Raw genomic sequence first — 14,791 nt, 5'->3', positions numbered from 1 at the left:
GAGGGACATGTGGGGTGAGACCATGACAGGCTGGAGCATGTGCTCCAGCACTTCCCAGGCTCCTCATTCCCACAGAGCTGCACCCCAGTGGCACCATCCAAACCCTGGGTGACCAGTGCAAGCCTCAGCAGCCTGTGAGCACAGTGCAGAGGACAGGGACACAGAAGGGAAGGAGCATCTCCAGGACAGAGGGTTGTCTGTGCAGACAGGCAGCTCTCTTGCCCCTCCTCACCTCACTCCTGCTCACGAGGGGCTGGGAGGCAGCACAGCACTGATCAGCCACTCCACAAGATGAGGTGCTCTTCAGAACTGGAGAAGTGCAGGGTTAAAGGATTCTGATTATCCTGCCCAGGCTCGCTGTGACAGGCCTCACATGTGTTCAGTCACATCCAGATATGAAGCCACTCTGGAAACCAAGACATTTATTCAAAGGAGCAGCAGCATTGCACACACATCTGCCTGTGTAAAGGAGAACTTCAAAAGGGCTGACAGTCACAGAGCCCAGCAGTAACCTTTGGCTAATTAGCTGTCTTGATTTTCTTGCAGTTTATTTTTATACTTCTTGGGCTCTGAAATGCATTTACTGTAATGTCAGAAAGGCCATGGTAAATATAAAGCTTTCTAGCAATAAGTATATCCACCCCACTGAGCTTTTGGGACTGACAGCTCCAGCTTGGCGTGGGCCAGGTGGAGTGACAATGCTTTGCTGAGGTTCTTTGTCTTGCACAGGATTTACTGAGACTGTGCTGGTGGAAATGATAAAGGCACCTGAGGCAAGGCAGGTATGGGCATGGAGCACAATGAGCACAGAGCAGAGGGCACCTGTAATGGTGCTTTCCTGAGGTCAAATCACAAATGAGCAGAAAAGACAGAGGGGTGAGGAAGTCTGCAGGATGCAAAGCCATGAGCCAGCTCGCCAAGGAAGAGGTGAGGTCAAGAAAAGCAGGCAACCAGAAAGGTGGAAGTGATGCTGAACCTGCAGAGAAAAGCAGGTGGGACCTCATTCTAAGCATTAAGGAAATCATCAATGGGACCTGCACTGCTCAGAGAGCCTGCAGAAGACACAGAGCCTTCCTGCTCCTGGACAGAGGAGAAAAAAGCCTGGAAAGATGCTTCAGTTGGATCTCAGTCAACAAGGAATTTCCAAATCCCACTGGGGTGGAAGATAACAGTGCCCATTGAAGCAGGTCACTGCTCCCCACCCCAGCTGTGCTTGAAGTAAATCTGTGCTCCATGTGTCACTGCACAGTGCCACAGACACCCTGTGACCCTTGTCAGAGGGCTTGTAGCTCTCACTGAGACCTGGCGCCCCTAGAAAGCCAAGAAAGCCAACCCCTCCATTCCTGGCTGAATTCCACCCCCTTCATCCCAGCAGCTCTGGCATTCCACAGACTCTGAATTCCACTTGGCCAAGGTGTTGGGGCTAAGGTGAGGGTGTGCACAGCCTGAGATACTCCTGCTCCTCTCTGCAGGGACATGCAGCCCACTCTTGCAGGGCATCTGCACAGATGGGGCCAGGCTGAGCCACACTGTGAGGAAACAGAGTAAGAAAACAGCTTCATTATCTCTGCACTGTGATCTCCAGCACAAACCACTCAACATTTGGCTCTCCCTGGACTGTGCACAGAGAAGATCAGTGGAAAGAAAACAGAGAAGAGACCAATGCATTAATGATCAGAAATGAAGCAATGCTCCTGTGCCCCCAGATCTAGAGGAGAGTTCTGGTCCCTGCAGATGGGTGGCAGGCACCCAGGACTTCAAACAGCCTCTCCCTCTTGGCTGCTGCTCCTCCTGCCTGGCTGGGTGTCAGTCTCAGGACTGCCCTGTGTACCAGTTGGAAGAACTCAGTGCCAATTAAAAACCAGGCTCTTGTATCCTTTGAACTGCAGAGAAACAAAACCCGTGAATTCAAACTTTGCTTGTTTGTTGGTTTTTTTTTTCCCCAAATGATGTCAGGAGTTGAGGAGACAGAACAGTGCTGAGTGCAATTGCTGTTGAGAGCTGCTGGCTGTTTCCGTGTGCTTCTTGAACTCCACCAGCACAGCTGTGCTGGAGTTGGTAACTGCAAATCTTTCATTTTAAGGGTCAAATCCTTATAGACTCACTCAGGGAAGTTAATAGGAAGTTTACCTCTGACTCAGCTATGTAAAATCAACACGAAATTCCCAACTGATCATAGTGATACATGGTTCCATCTCCAATCCCAAGCATCCCTTCCTACAAGTCAAATCCATATTTTCATTTTTAAACCCATTCTTATACTTAGAGCTTGTGCTGCCTGATCAGAACCAAAACATCTCAGATGGCTGGGCTGGATTTTGCGACTGACCTCAGCCAGCACTCAAATCTGAGTCTCCTCACTTCTGCTGAGGTTCAAGTGTTTCAGGACTGAGCTCTCTGCTGGGATAATGCACCTGCAAGGCACAGCATGGCTCTGTTCACGCCCTTGGTGTGCAGCTGGTTGGGCCCTGACTGCTCCTGAAAATCCCTTTGGCCTCACCCAAGCACCTCAAAAGCCCTTTGTACCAACAACCTGCACATGGGTTGCTTTAAATGATGAATACCATGGCGGCTGTTTCAAAGCATCTTAAACATCATCAGGTTTGTGAGCAGATCAAGGCACCGTTGTACCCACAGTCCTAAAACTGCCCACAGGGTGATGGTGAGCAGCAAGCACTGAAGGTCTTAGTGACAGGCAAGGAGTTATTGCATTGCTCAAGCAGAACAGGAGAGACATGCAGCACCAAGCCCTCGCCCCATCAGCCCTTTTACTGCCTATTTATCCCAGAGAGATGTGTTCGATGCCTGTGTAACCCCAGCCCTCTGGTATGGCCAGAAGTTGGTGCAGGGATCTTTTAAAGGAGCTGGTACCATCCAGGCAGGGAGGGTCCTGAGCTCCTAGGTCATGCATATACATTATTAATGCCCTCCACATGACAGCTGCTGGCTGTATCTACAGACTGTCTCCACTGATGCCTCTCTCTGAGTCACGGCTGCGTAAAGCTCCTTGACAGACCTGGAGGATGAGAGATGTGGTAAAATCCCAAACATGAGTATTGCATCAAAGGTTCTGTGGTTATCAGAGCACAAATAACATCTCCCTCACAATTTCAGGGGCAGGAGTAGTGCAGGGGCTGTCTAAGCACCCTCCTGGAGCACAGGGTCCATACCCAGGGGCCCAGTGTGTCAGGGCCACTCTGAGATGCTCCGCAGGGGTGCAGGGAGGTTGTCTGTCCATGCTGCTGACAGAGGAGTCAGGGAAAGCAGCAAGGAGCTGGTGGGTGGACTTGAGTGGGATTTCTCCTGCATGGAGAGCTCAGCAGTCCTCCACGCATGCCTGGCTGTGTCAGTCACTCTTGGTTTAGCTGACACGCAGGAGAGCCTCATGTGAGACTTTCAGAGGATGTTGCACACTGATGTGGGAGATTGCCCCACGTGCCTTCATGGATGGGCAGAACCCGAGGCACTATGTAGTGTAGAATGAACAGGGATGGCTGGGACAGCCTCCCAGTCTATCTTTCTTTTTTCATTGCCATCTTTCCTATTCTGCCCAGGCCTTTCACCTGCTCTGAGGCTGCTGCTGTCTCAGCCACCCAAGATGAGTGAAGGATACGTGAGCATCCTGATGGGCACAACAGCCACTTCCAACAGCAGGTACCCTGCACTGCCACGGGCATTTATTTACACACAATCCTTGAGGCTGGGCAGGAGGTTTTCCATCCGTATTTTGCTGGAGCTCTGCTCTGAGCTCCAAGGCAGGGGGACCTGCATGGGGAAAAGACCCCACTCTGGGAATAGACAAGAAGCAAGACATCAGGGAGGATCACTGTTTCCATTGTGGGTTTACTAGCAGAGAGAACTCTGCTCCTTCTAACTCCATCTCTCTGCAGAGTCAGTGACTCCTCCACCATGAATTACATTTTATTCTATAAGTGCAAAGCAATTTCCATGGAGGGTAGGGACAGTGAAGCACAGAGAAAGAGGAGCATAATATCTCATCTTTCCTAAATCCCCACCATCCCAAAGGATCCTGGTGCCGTTTGCTTTACTTTCTATATGCATGCACAGTTAATTAGCATTACCACAGAACTGCAGGTATTCTCAGACTTAGTAGAGGGAATATCTTGTAATAGAAGGGTAAGCAAATTGTTTCTGCTGTTTCCATTACAGCCAACTTTGATTATCCAGGGTAATGGGATAACAGGGACAAAGCAAAAACAGAGATAACATGAGACCTATGCAAATTAAGCTGGGGGAAAAAAAAAGTGATGCTGAGAGTAATGGAGGGAAGAAAGGTCAGTGATACTGATTAAGGAGCATGGAGATCCCTGTGTTAGCATTGCCTTAAGCTGACAAATCCATACACAATGGTACCTGGGCACAGTAGTTACAGAACAAATCTATAGGGTCTGTCACTGTGAGAGGGAAGCAGAGACATCCCCTGCACAGCAAAGCCAAGCTGCAGCAGAGGGAGGCGAATTGCATTAATGCCGAGCATTTCAAAGCCTCTGTGTGAGGGATTTGTCATTAAAATGAATAAGATTTGGGCACTCAACCCACCTCCTCCCTACATGAGCAGGAAGAAGCCCAATTTAAAGGTCAGCGTCTTAATGGTTTTCGCTGCGTATATACCAGGATAATTCCTCTCCAAACAGAAATCCTGCACCTCCTTGGTGAGCCACAGCCACTGTTTGAAGGAGCACAAGAGCACCCATAGCTGAGGAGGTACAGGAATACAGACAGGTATAGCTTCTCTGTTAAAAGGGGGTGGGAAGAGGCTCCAACTTCCTCTCCTTGCAATGCAGCCCAAGATGAGGAAAAGGAACAACACTGGAATTCCTTGTGCAGTCCCTCATCTCAGCAAAGACTGGATTCACTCCACGCTGTCAAAGGGGATGTTCAAATCCTTGGCACCAATATCGTGGAGGCAGCTCTGAAAAATCTCTGGTGGTGGGTGGATAAAAAGGGCACCAGTGGAGATGAGACAGAAAGAAGAGAGGGAGGAATCTTAGAGGAAGAAGAATCTTCTTAATAGGTTTTATTGATTTAACCCAAAGAGAGAGAACAGTAGGGGGAAATATATGCCATTTAAATGTAAACCGGCAATAAAAATAATCATTAGAGTCATAATCTCAATCTGTTAGCATTTTATGTAGAAAATATCTTAGTGGGAAATATTTTCTTAGTAAACTATTTGCATTTACTTGGTATGAAGGAGCCTTTTAAATATAACTCAATCATTATCATGGACTTTTTTTGCAGGGGGTCTTATCAGTACTCAGTTCTTGCAAGTGCCTGATGATTTCACAGCCCCTGTAGAGCCTGACTGGGAGAAGCTGCTGGCCCACCCCAGTTGGGATCTCCTGTCCTTATCTCTGTGGATGTTCCTGTTTCCATACTGGAAACACCTGTGGATTTCAATGGCAGCTAGAAATCATCACTCTCCACCCAAATGGAGATGTGGCTTTGTGACTGGCCATCACTTGCTCTAATCTTGTAAGCTTTAACTGAGGAAAAGTAACTTCAGAGCATGTTTCCAGGCCCTGCATATCCCAGAAGAAGTGAGAACCACCTGACTATCTCTTTTAGCCTTCCTTCTTGTAAAATAAGAGAAAAATGAGAGGTTTTCCCTTTGTGGAGGAGCTGCAGGGCTGGCAGTGAAGATGCAGGGCAGGAAGCCCTTTCCTGGTGAAGGAGGGGAGATTGGATATGTCCACCTGTATCTCAGAAGGAGCTTTTCTGGTCAGGGAATTGTCCCCAGGATGAGTCCCTGTGGGGACACGGTGCTTCCCACGTGCAGGTGCTCAGGGGAGGTCACCTGTGACTCCCACACCATGTGCATCTCAGCCACAAAGGAAGGGATAAATACCCTCTTCTGCCTGGGGACACCTTTTAATCTTCTTGCTAGATTTTCACACTCTAGTCCAGACTCCCAGCCGGGCCAATGATCTCATTTAGCATCCCATGCACAGAGGTGACTAAACCAAGGCTGCTATTTTATGTCAAGCACTAGTAGGGGCTGGGGCTGCTCCTACTGATGGCACTGGGGGTTCTCCCCACCCTGCAGCAGCCATACCTTACCCCAGAGGGGAGAACATCCCATGGTGGTAGACACCTGGACCAGCATCCCGGGTGCTGGGAAGCTCATCAGCCCCTTGCAGAGCTGCTGGTGGCAGGACATTTGTGGGCAGCAGGTGCCAGAGCAGCAGCTCTCCAGGGGCCAGGCAACAGCCAGGGCTCCGCACCAGCAGCTGCAGAAGCCACTGCAGCTCCTGGAGTGGGTCTGGCCCTGTGTCCACAGCCTGGGGAGTTGGTCTGGCCCCAGTGCCCTGCTCATCACCAGATCTCCAAACTCTCAGTGGCCCTCATGCTGTGTGGGTAATTCAGGCTCACAAGGGGGTTATTAAAATCCATTCAAAGCTAATGTCAGCCAGTTCAGTGTTAATGTCAGTGGCTGAGAGGCACAGCAGGAGTGGGTGGAGAAGGGCTTTGATTTCCCCACTCTAATTTCCAGGCAGGGTGGGCTTGGCAGGCAGTGATGGGGAATGGGGAGCGGTGGTGGGTGAAGGGTACAGTGCCACATGTCCCACAGCAGACAGGTGGGACTCACAGTTTAATCCTGGCAGCCAAACATTTCACTTCATGTTTTGCTTGACAGCATCTCTCCCTGGCTGGCCATTTCAGAGGCATGTTATCTGCCAGGATCCCAGCAGGTGAGTCTGCCTTGAGCAGTCAACTCTGCACAGAGGCTGGGAAGGGGCTGTTGGTGTTGCTCCATGTGGGAATCCACCAGGTATTTCAGGTGGATTGGGCATCACACCCAGGCATTTCCCATCAGGTGCATTTGGAGGTTCAAACCACATGCCCCAACTGCTGCACTGACTCGCAGCCCATCAAACCTGCTGGGGTTGAAAGCAGGGCTGGAGTTTGCTCACGTCGGTCGGGTGAGCCCAAGCTATCCCCTGGATTTTGAAAAAATCCGGGTAATTTCAGGATGTGGCCAGCATCATGTAGGCTAAGATAAGAGTAATCGGAGCTCCGGGGCCGTAAGCCGATTCCTTGCATATGACAGGAAGGAATTAGCGCCGTCTCTCCGCCCCGTGCCTCCCGGCAGCGTTTGTACACATGGGCGCACACCTGGCAGGGGGCTGAGCCACCGGGACACGTGTGTCCCGATGCTTGCCAGGGACAGGGTGACAAGGATCCTGTGCAGGCAGTGCACAAGTCCCACGAGCAGAAGAAAGGACACGGACAGCAGAAGAAATCTGCCCCAGCCATCATTCACAGGGCAGGTATTGCCCCTCCACCTCCTTGCACTGGCACAGCTGGGAACCCCCAGGTCTCCTTCCCAGGAGGTCCTGCCCTGGTTCTCCCCCGGTTTCAGCATCTGTTTGCAGCGGGGATTCCTCCACGTTGGCTGAGAAATGCATTGCAGTCTCTTAATAGCTCATCCTGTCTGGAAGCTTTTCCTTGTGTGTAAATACAATGTGTATAACAGTGGCCTCATTTCGCACTATAGGAGTGCATCAGACGCAGCTAAAGGTACTGAGGACGGCTTAAATGATCCAAATTTAACATTTGGTTATGTAGGCTGAATATTTCAGTGAGTTTTTAGGTTACAAGGCGCTGTAAATGGAGCCTGACCTCCTAGACTGTGAATTTTACCCAGGGATTTAAATCAAGTCTGACCATTAAGATTCATCCTTCTGACAGGCAAAAATTAGTCTGGTTCATAAGCAGGGGTACAGCTGCTGAAGGCAGACTGGTCACAAGCCACAAGATCCAAGTGTTGAGCAACAGCTCTGAAGGACAGCAGGTCCTGCCTGATGATACAGCCACAAAAAACAGATTATTCTGCCTTAGCTTGTCTGATTTGTAAAATTAGGGTAACAAGCAGTTCTGAGGTCAAACTCAGTGTTCAAAAACAATATTTGGTGCTGCTGTTTTCACCTAGAGAATAGCTACTATTCAAAAATCAATGGTATTAGAGAAAAGTGAAACTCTAGTGGTCGCCAGCAATCGGCCAGATGGGTCAATGAGGTGGTTTAGGGTGGCAGGATGATGGAGATGTGTGGCACCAGCAGACCCAAGTCCCATCCTGTGTCCCTGGGGAGAGGGACCAGGGGGGTGGGAAGGAGTTGAATCTCCCTGCAGCTGGCATCTCGTTCCACGTGGCAGGTTACCAAGCAGCTGAGAGCAGGAGATGATTCCTTTTGCCAGTTTTCTAATTTATCTAATGAGCAAGAAAATAAATCAAGCTGACAGTCACCCAGGTGGTTTTGAGCCTCAGCTCCTCACAGTCCCCTTGTTCTCCCAGCCCAGTTTATAACAGGGTTACAACCCCAGGACACAGCACTAACTCCTGCTATAATCTTTTCTCTACCAACGTCACTTAGCAGATGGAGTCATTTAGATGTGCTCACGTTTAAATGAGTGGCTTGCCCTGAAAGGGACAGAGCTGGGGCTGCTGGCAAGGTTTTCGGGATCGTTAGCCTAGAAAATGCTTAGCAGGGGAAGCAGTTGGCAGGCAGATTTCACGGACATGGCACCACTGTCCTCTGCCAGCAAAATTACAAGGCTGAAATCCTGGAGCTGGATGGGGCCAAACTGTTCACAGCAAACAATTTAATTGATGAATGAAGTGAATTGCCCAGGAGACGGGTTTTAGACATCTGCTCACTGCATGAAGCTGCTTGGAGAAGGGTTTGCACAGTCGGCTGTGGCCTGGGATAGGCTGGCTGGGGCTCCCCATGGTGGGAACCTTCACCAGAACCCTCTGGGCACCTCCTCCCTGGCAGAGCAACCCAGTGCTGTGAGCCTGGCTACCTCCAGGCTTGCCAATCCAAGGTACTTACAGTTGTTACTGCTCCTAAGCCTTCGACCAGTGATGGGACCATGCAGACCTCAGCACTCAGTGCTGGAAACGGAGCCAGCGCAATGCAAGGGAGAACAGCACCAATCTAAACAGCAAAAGCGACTTTTCAGCTCCTGCAAGAAATTCCAAAGCAGTTTCAAGAGGTCTCTCCTCTCTAGCTCCCTGACCTCCTGCACAAGGCTACCTCCATAAGCTCCTTTCATTTGGTCTAATAAAGTAAATTAGTTCTCCAGCTCTTCCAAGGAGAATAGGCATAAAAATGAACATTGAGATGAATGCTTACAACCCTTGAAAATACCTCTTGCCTGTGAAAAGGCTTCTGAGGAATGAATAGAAGGGACAATGATTACCAAAAAAGGAGGAAATATTGTTCATGCTGCCTGGGTAGCATTTGACCCAGCCCTTGCAAAGGCTGGGGAGAAAAAGGAGGAAGAAGGCAGGGAGCTGAGGCACTAATGGTAATCATTGCTCTGTTGGGAGCAATATCTCACAGTGTCCATGGAGATCAATCGCAAATTATTCAGCCTAATAGTTCTCAAAACAAACTCTTATTCTGCTCCTTTGTGGCAGGCATAAGGCTTTCTCTGCAAGGCCCATTTTACATCTTAGGTAACTCAGTGCTGGATGGTGTAACACTCCACTGTGAAATCCCTGCAGGAGCCTTTGATGCCGGCATCTTCCAGACAAGACGCAGAGCTTATCAGCGCAAATAACACAACTGTCTTCTGTCCTTTGCGTCCCAAGCCTGCTGTTTTGGCACTTATATTTGTAATTCATTGCCTGGCTCTGGGTCTGGATCCATCTGGATGGGCAAACTGTCTATCTGTCTGCATTGCTGAGATATTTGTGTCTGCCCCAAGGGATCTGAGCACCCAAGCTCTGCTTATCTTCATTGATGCTTAGGTTCCTAATTGGTTAAAAGTCACTTTGGAAAGGTGGTCTTATGGGCTGTAGGCTTGTAGATGCTTTCAAAATTATTTCCCCCAGGCCAGGCTGTCTATCTTTCCCTGGGACTGCATCCCTGGTCTGGTCTGGCTTCCAGAGATGCCCATGCCCCTCCAGCTCTTCTGTCCCTCTCTTCCAGATCAGTCCCAGCCCACAGACCTGCCTGCCTTTCACCAGCACTACATTTTCTTCAAAAAAGGACAAATGAGGTGGAAGAAGAAAAGGTGAAAACATGATAATAGCTGTGGGAGAAGGCCGCCGCTAAAGATTTGACAATGCTGGGAATAGAGGCTCAGAGAAAAGTTTTTCTCCAAAAATTATTCTTTTCAATCTCAACAGCACACTGAAGAGAAGTTGAGGCACACTTTTTAGCACCTTTTGTACTCAAATTCGAAATTCACCTGTCTAACCAAGCAATAACAGAAATAATCTTTTTTTATCCAGCTGCACATTTTGCTACAGAAATTTGTTTCCATTAAGCTATTCCCCTTTGTCCTCTTAGAAAGCATATTTTAAATAATAACAGTGTAAAAAAAAATTACACACTACCCAAAAAACTCAACCCTGTCAACCGTGCACTTTTATACAAAAGTTATCTCCTTCTTACAATGGATTGATGAAAACCCTTTTCATAATGTCAAGGTGGAGATGAGGAAGAGGGAGAAAATTTCAAAGTGCCCAGCACAGCTAGTCATTTGAACAGGGAACATGGTGCAAAATCTGGTCTTAGAAAACTGAGCTACAGCTCCAACATGAACGCAATGTTATTTTTCTGCTTTGTAAAACAGAATTTTGTAGAAGGTGGGATGGAGGCATGCATTGCACTTCTCATCTGCAGGGGAGAAATAATGTGCTTTTTTCTGTTGTTCCCTAAATCTCAAAAGAATGTGAATTCCATCTTCAAAAAAATAAAAATTAAGCATGCAACCATGATAACTTGCACTGCTGCCACGCTTTCAGGAGTGCAGCAGCCTCAGCTCAGCCACTCAGGGATTCCTCAGGAAGGTCAGCACTCGGAGAAGAGTCCCACCAGGAACCACCCTGTGATCACCAATGTGAGAAACACACCCCTAGCTCCCTGTCCGTGTCTGCATCACACTCTTCCCTACTGGGAATGAATGCCAGGAGCCTCCCCTCCACCATCCACTCCTGGGGAGGATTTCCCAGCACTGCAGCCCTCTCCAGAGAGACTTGCTCCATCCCTGCTGGCTCTCTCCCACAGGCAGCTCTCTCACACCAGCTACTCCTCTCACTCCAGAGATGCCACCAAGGCCACCCCTCACCTCTGAGCCTGTGTGTCACTGCTGGCTCCAGCCACAGTCCTGAAGGTCTCCTAGTTGTTGTCCTCAGGGGCTGGGAGGCACACTGGACACGGCATTCGGAATCCCACGAGGTGGTCACCAAGGCCAGTATTTAAACTGCAAGGATAAAAGAGAAAGCATAAGAGGGAGTTTCAACAAAGGGGATAAAAGACTGATTGATGGCTTGATTAATACCAAGCCATCCCAGGGACAGAACAGCTGCTTAAGCCATGGATCAAACACAGAGACACAGGAAGCAGAAGTGAAGGGAAAGAAGACCACAGGGAGGTCCAAATGAGAGCAGCTGCTCAACAGAGTAACTAAAAGGGAAAAGAAACCCAGTTGCCAGTGGATTTGGGACTGTGTGGAATGCTGGAAGGGGACCTGGGACTGACGTAAAAAGAATGGGACAAAGGCCAGACAAAGATGGAAAAAGATGCAAGGAAGATGGATAGCTCTGGGCATGCCCAGGGCAGATGGTACAAAACATTAATGCAGAGCTCCTGGAGGAGTGAGGAGTCACTGCCACCACCAGCACCAGCCACCCAGCATGTGCAGGTTTTAATAAGTTTAACAATCCTTGTCACACCTGAATGTCTTTTTAAATCTTAAGTGGGATTTTATTGCTCTCTGTGGTCAGTTCCCACACCTTCATTGTTTTTCTATGACTTTTGGATGCCTGGCTGGCCAGGGCGCTCTCTGCTTCCCACTGCTGTCAGTTCCTGCCCACCTGTGATGCCAAACAACCAGTACAGCAAGAAGAGGTGACACTGAGTGTAACAGTACTCATCTTTGTGATATTCAATGTCTTGTTTTATGATCATCTACACAGTAACAATAATAACAATATTAGTGACAACCATTTTGTTACTCCTCCCGTTATAATATTCAGACATGACCTAAGAGGTATTTCAGAAAGACAACACAAATCCAGTGCAAGATCCAGGAGAATGGGGCAGTTAATTAAATGTCAGAGTGATGGACAGAGCTGGGACAAGCCTGGAACAATATCGGAGAGCTGGACAACCTCTGACAAGCACAGGGAGATGGATGGATCTGGGACACGTCCCAGACCTCTCCCCCAGCAGACACAGAGCCCTCCTACCCACACACATCTTTAAACACAACATTGCTCCCTCTCTGTCACTGCTTCAATGACTTATGCAGGTGAGGAAATTTTCTAGGGAAAGCTGCCTTCCAAGCCACGTCACTGATCACAGCCTGATCTAGTGACATTTTTATACCTCCAAATGGTGCAAAGGAAATAAAGAGCCCCATTGAAAATGACAGAGTCTTAGAAGTGTGTTTTACCAGCATACGTGTGAACTCACAGCAGGTAGGGGTTTATTTTGCAAAAGATTTCTTCTCCTTTTTCCACACTAGACATTCATAAGAGAGGCAGGTGGTGGTCAGGGAATATGGGGAGAGAATGGCAGCCGGAGGGTGTTCCAAAACTCCAAGAATATTAGAGAACAAAAGGAAGCCTGTGACAGATACCGGGCAATCTGTAAGTCATCAGGAAGAGTGCAGAGCATAATAGACTAATCAATCAGGCAGACAAGGGTGAAGTGTCACCGGGAGGCAATAGGTAGTTGGAGGTCAGTAATGAAATATAATCTCTAAATTGGAAGGAGAAGGGCAGTAGCACAAGACAGGTGTTTGAATGCAGATAGGTGGACGTTGGATTGGTGATTTCTGGGAGAGTGAATGTTGGATGGGAATATTATGGGGGTAAGGAAAAATAACCTGGTATTTTAGAGACAGGCACATATTCTGTGAAGTGAAAGGCTGAGCTGGTGAGACTTTGAAGTGTTGCTCCATTTCAGAAAATGCTGCTGGAAGACAGACGGCGGGGCTCCCTGGTGCTTGTTCCTCTGGGCTTCCAGACAAAGTTTGTCAGGTTAAAAGCAAAACAAAACAAAAAAAAACCCCAATGCTTTCCCTAAGCATAAATCCTGCAAATAACAGCTGGGATCTGAAAGCCAAGCCAGACTCTTTCTAGCTGGTGCTTTCTCATCAGCATGCGTAATCTCTAATCTAGTTAGCTGAGATGCAGGGAAGTTGCACGCTGCCACGCATGAGAAGATGGGGATTCTGCAGGTGAATTTAATTACTCCTTCCACAGAGAAAGTGGGAGTCAATAAGGCACCACTCACCCTCCATTAGCTAACTGGACTGCACAGGCCCAACAAGAAACCAGGCAGCATCATTTACTGCTCTTTCTAAGCTAAGCAGGACCAGCCCCGTTACACCCAAAGAAAAGCTTGACTTAACATGAAGTAATTTCTACCAACACTTTTCTGACCTTAACTGCATATTACCAAGATGTCACACAGCCCTTCTAAGAACAGTTAGACCCAAGCAATTAGAGCTGAATTAACAATTCCTAATGAATAATCCTTTGGCAAACTTCATCTCATTTTATGCTCACGAAAACATTCACACACAGATTGCAAAGTTCTCACATTTCTTTTTCAATGGATATTACTTGCTGGTTTTTTTCCACTGAGCAAATAGGAACGTAACAGTTCATTGAAAAATCTACATTCAAGCACAGGCTGGGTGGACGGGTTATGCCAAGCACGTGGTGCTGTTCCTCCACTTCTTCCATTGGGTGAGGGATCAGAGCAGCTCCAAGAAATGCAGATCAGGACTGTTACCTCTCTTGTTTGAAATTCCTTTCTGCCAAATCAGTCAGTGCTGGAGCACACTGACTGGACTGAGCCATGGATATGGGCAATGTGGGAAGGGAACCAGCTGTGGTCCCTCTGTAACTGATGGAGAGGGACAGGTATTGTCAAAGCCACTGGAAAGGTCAACACCAAGGACACACTGGAGAACCCAGAGACCTTAAGACGATTACCCTGACTCCCTTAAACCCTTTAAACCACCTGCTTAACTCTCCATGCCCAGTGCTGGCCAGGACTGTGGAGAAAGGGGCACAGGTGAGCAGCCCAGGAGGTGGAAGCACTGGTGAGGTGGGACCAAGGCTGGCAGCCAACCTGCTGGTGGCTGAAGAAGCTGAGAACAACATGTGCTGTAACATCCAGGGGGAGGGATAAGGGTGTGTGGGGCAATAAATCAGGCTCTCAAAGCAGAGGAGATTAGGAGATCAATGGGACAGATATTATACCAAAGGAGCAAACTCCAGAGAGACAGGAGCAATTTTTTTCCTCCTCCTTTTCCCTCGCTGCTAAGGATTTTTTCTTCCCATTTAATACCATGCTCATTGTCTTTAAGTGAACAGCAAAGCCGGTGGGTTCCACGTGGCATTAGCAATGTGTTTGTGAAAGGGAAAACGACTGGCTCCTAGCAGGATTTGATAAAAGCCTCTCCAAGTTCTGAGTGATTTACAGCTGGAGAAAACAAACACGGACTGATACAAATGCAGAGAGAGGCAGAGCCGGCACCAACATCCAGGTACACTCAATTACCAATTCATCAGCCCAAGTGAACTTGAAGGGCTTTTCAAACTCTACATGGCTCGAAATTAAAGGAAATATTTAGATGGGTAATGTTCTGCAGTGGGGAAGAAGAAGATTAATTTGTTGATCTTCAGCTCAAGAGCCCTGGCCTTTCATGGGCAAAGGGCCACAGGAAAGGGGTGCAGGTGGCAGCTCCCACTCCCCACGTGGGACCAGGGAATGGACCAAACATCAGGATGATGTTC

At 48.4% G+C, this 14,791-nt stretch overlaps 1 protein-coding gene across 5 annotated transcripts in view; it reads right to left on the bottom strand.

The window, feature by feature from the left end:
• The window catches only part of ELFN1 (extracellular leucine rich repeat and fibronectin type III domain containing 1), a 103,869-nt gene that overhangs the window by 35,330 nt on the left and 53,748 nt on the right, over nt 1–14,791 (bottom strand). For 3 of the 5 annotated variants that reach the window (XM_066198248.1, XM_066198247.1, XM_066198246.1), the window contains exon 3: nt 11,104–11,238. The gene's annotated coding sequence lies outside the window, so the exon portion shown is untranslated. Of the gene's footprint in view, nt 1–8,855; nt 8,989–11,103; nt 11,239–11,505; nt 11,639–14,791 lie in introns of those variants that run through there. The other 2 variants (XM_066198249.1, XM_066198250.1) reach the window with 2 other exon arrangements.

This window comes from Chamaea fasciata, unplaced genomic scaffold (assembly GCF_029207755.1).
Source record: "Chamaea fasciata isolate MVZ Bird 193981 ecotype frontalis unplaced genomic scaffold, bChaFas1.0.hap1 SCAF_16, whole genome shotgun sequence".
Taxonomy (NCBI): Eukaryota; Metazoa; Chordata; class Aves; order Passeriformes; family Sylviidae; genus Chamaea; species Chamaea fasciata.
Note: the sequence above shows the minus strand (reverse complement) of the source record. Positions and strands in the feature narration are given on the sequence as shown.